The sequence below is a fragment of the Octopus bimaculoides genome, chromosome 8 (assembly GCF_001194135.2).
Source record: "Octopus bimaculoides isolate UCB-OBI-ISO-001 chromosome 8, ASM119413v2, whole genome shotgun sequence".
Lineage (NCBI taxonomy): Eukaryota > Metazoa > Mollusca > Cephalopoda > Octopoda > Octopodidae > Octopus > Octopus bimaculoides.
This window is the reverse complement of record NC_068988.1, coordinates 21,258,309-21,262,657: the sequence shown is the minus strand read 5'-3', so window position 1 is coordinate 21,262,657 and position 4,349 is coordinate 21,258,309.

Below are 4,349 nucleotides of genomic sequence, written 5' to 3'. Positions count from 1 at the left end.
AATAAAAAGATATTCTTTATATATATATATATATATATATATATATATATACAGTTTAGAAATTCAGGACTTTTTCATGATAAAAGCAAAACGTTTTGTACAATTCCTTTCATAATACTAGTCAAAATTCAGCAAATCAACTCCAATTATTTTAACCTGAAAATTCAAAACTTTGTCATGTGTAAGGTTTTATGAAAAAATGCTGAGGACAAGTAAGGGAATGCTTAATGTTAAGAATATAAACCTCTGTGCATTCAGATGTCATCAACTTAAATGTATCCCCAAATTCTACTAGATTTTTCTCATTTTAATAAGACTTCAACTTTTTTTTATAATCGAGATTATTGTAAGAAGTGAAATTGCATCTCAAAGATGCAGTAATGTCCTTGGACATGGGACTAGTTGTAATTCTTGTTCACCTCCAAGTCAGTCATGATCAGATTTATGATCAAAGGAAATCTGGTAATGACTGGCCTGTCCTTTCTTTTTACACAGATATCAGAGACTATCATCCAATGTGCTATTCCTTTTTTTATGGTTTCAAGGAAATCTGGCTGCTATTTTTTGCAAACCATGTAACCACATAAAGGCTCCCCCACATACCCATAGATAACAGTTGTTTGATCTCAATAAAATAGATTAGAAATACAATAGAGCAGTTAAGCAGAAGCTGAGAATGGCCAAAATCCTCTCCCATAAACTGTAAAAAAAAAAAAAGAAAAAACAAATACTAAAGGGGCCAAAATAGAAACAGGGAAAAATGAAGATATTCCTAAATTAACAATCAGGCCAAGACCCTATTCGCATCAGTTATTTTTATTCATTCTCATATAGATTAGCTAAACCTAGTTCCTAACAAGTGCACATGTTAGATACCCAATCTCTAATTCTAATCACAGCCTAAAATACAAAAGTTAACATATGCTGAGTAATCTAGCTTGAAATATACATAAAATGATGTGACAGTGGGAACTATTAAGGTTACATTGAAGAAGAATTCTATTCTATACACTTACACCAACCTCACCCTATCGCATACACACACACACAGAGCTTGATAGTGTCAAGTGTTATTTTAAGTAGCTAAATTATAGTGAATCTATCTGACAATAACAGAATTAAAAATAGTTTAGCACATCACAACAAATCTGCTACAGGTAATAAACTAGTCATACAAAGAGAGAGAGGCTGAGATGCTCGTTATTACACAGCTACAGATGTTTTACAGTTTTTGCTTGTTTGTTTCATTGGTTAGTCAGGGGTGGTACTACCAGTTCGCAAAAATAAACTATAGAGTTTCCAAAGTTCTATTTCACTGAAACAGAAATTTAATTTAGTGAAATATTCGAGTTTTTGGCAATATCCTGAATAAAATATAAATCTTTCAACTGGAAAAGGAAAAGATTAGTTAAAACTATAGAAATCATTCTTCCCATTGAAACTAGTTTCAAAGAAAAAAAAAAATTTTGATGGCTTATGACACTTTTTTTCTTTTTTGGTAGAAGAAAAAAAACGTCTCAAAAACCCCCACCCTAAAGCCTATGAGAGTCAGGGACAAAATTAGCTCATGGGAGTAATCTAATTTTGTCCCTGCTCACTATTAGGTGCTAATTTTAATCCAGACAGTGTCATCTTCCTAGCCTGAACCCATAGTAATATTTACTTAAACATTATTACTATTATAATAATAAAATATATTCTTTGGGTTTTTTTTTTTCTTTCTTGCATATTTTATTACTGTAATGATGAAGGGTGAAACTCGGCTTGCAAAGACCTGTTGGGGCAAGCGAAAGCAAAATCGTGATGGCACCTGTGCCCAGCATTGCCTTCCTGGCACTTGTGCCAGTGACACGTGAAAAGACATTCGAGCAAAATTGTTGCCAGTGCCGCCGAACTGGCTCCTGTGCAGGTGGCACGTAAAATACACCATTTTGAGCATGGCCATTGCCAGCACCTTCTGACTGGCCTTCGTGCCGGTGGCACGTAAAAGCACACACTACACTCTTGGGGTGGTTGGCGTTAGGAAGGGCATCCAGCTGTAGAAACTCTGCCAGATCAGATTGGAGCCTGGTGTAGCCACCTGCTTCACCAGTCCTCAGTCAAATCGTCCTGCCCATGCTAGCATGGAAAGCGGACGTTAAGCGACGATGATGATGATATACCCAATCTGTTCACTTTAAATATTAACCTGCATTATATAAACCAATAGCTCAGCTATCTATACCATGGTATACTAATAGCCACTACCTCTCCTGCTCTGAATAATCTATCTACTAGCTAACCACCCTTTGCTTTCTATTTCCATTACAAGTTATCAATCTCAATGTTCTGCAACAGTTGAATACAAGAGATTTTTATAGCATGTGTTATCTAAAGTTTAATGTCTCCAGGGAAGATACACTGACTGATATAACAACAAAGTTAGCTCAGCAATAAAAAGGTTTCAATATTCATTTTTTTGTCTTATCAAGCACAAATCCAAATTTGATAGAAAAAGGATACAGTCAACTGGATCACAACTTCAATGTTGCTGCCTCATATTTTATCAATCACAAAACAATAAAAGAAAAAACAACAAAATCAATATTTAGGGAATATGAAACTAAATACTGAATCCTTTTAGTTTAGCAGTCTGCAATCTTGACTATTCTCACTGCTCTAATAAATGGCCAATAAAACAGCACAGATTTATTACAATATAACAGCCTAGAAGCAATGGATTTTTTTTTTTTTTTGCAGTATAGCATAATAGTATAGTATAATATACTATACTATTATAGTATAGTATAGGAGCAATGGCCCAGTGGTTTGGGCAGCGGACTCGTGGTCATAGGATCGCGGTTTCGATTCCCAGACTGGGCGTTGTGAGTGTTTATTGAGCAAAAACACCTAAAGCTCCACGAGGCTCCGGCAAGGGATGGTGGCGAACCCTGCTGTACTCTTTCACCTCAACTTTCTCTCACTCTTACTTCCTGTTTCTGTTGTGCCTGTAATTCAAAGGGTCAGCCTTGTCACACTGTGTCACGCTGAATATCCCCGAGAACTGCGTTAAGGGTACACGTGTCTGTGGAGTGCTCAGCCACTTGCACGTTAATTTCACGAGCAGGCTGTTCCATTGATCGGATCAACTGGAACCCTCGACGTCGTAAGCGACGGAGTGCCAACAACAACAACAATAGTATAATACAAATGTTTCAGATATGAAGCCTTAATAACAGAATACATATGATCCTAAAACTGAAGAACAAGGAGGTTGCTATTCCAGATAATTTAGTCCTCTTAAACAAAGAGGAAATCAAAAGCTTAAAAGTTCAAGACACCTTTATTTTAATGTCTATTTTCTATGCTAGCATGGGTTGGACAGAATTTGTTGAAATGGATTTTCTAAGAGTGGATGTCTTTTCTCTCACCAACTCTCATCTGTTTCCAAGTAAAGTAGTATTTCCCCCATGACCAGAAATGTTTTCATGGAATATTGGAAATGGAGGATACCACTTGGATGATAGTGAACTTTGCTCACAACTATCACACAATGTTATGTCAGGAGACGGTGACAGACATATGATGGCCTTCTTTCAGCTTCTGTCTACCAAATCTACTCTCAAGGCTTTGGTCAGCCAAGGGTTATAGAAGACATTTGCCCACGATGCCACACAGTAGGACTGAACTCAAAATTATGTTGTTGGGAAGCAAGCGTCTTAACCTCACAACCATGCATGCGCTGATCAATTATTCTAAATGGGTTTTCTCAGTGTCACATAAAGTCTCACAGAGAACACAAGAAGCTCAGCCCTTGTCTAAATTTGAAATAAACTGGAGTTGATTAAGTGGGCTGTGCAACTAGGAGGCCAGGTTTCCAACTAATCAAAATGCTTATTTCTGAACAGCACAAAACATGTTTCATTATTGTCTACATCCTCACACTTCCACACAGGCTTCAATTTAAAACAACCTCGAGACAAAAATTACTAACATCTCTAATATATATTGGATTTGTGCCATAATTTTATATGTAAGTAAGCACTGAAGGCGGTAGAGTCTGTAATAAATTCTTGTATACTATGGTAATTAGTCATGATGTGTGTATGTGTTTATGCAGGCAGAGCACGACTGGCATTTACTGTATTAACTTTAACTGCCAAAATACAGCAGACAATGGCAGACTGACTGATAGCCAGGCAGACTAAGATTCCACAACTCTCAAACTATTTCTTCCTTCTATTCAGACAGATACCAATAATAATAGCCGGCAAACTTCTACTGCTAAAAGGTCACGGTATAAACCAATTGGTTAGGTACAAACTAAATAAAATATATGTCCAAAAAAAAAAAAAAAAAAAAAAAAAAAA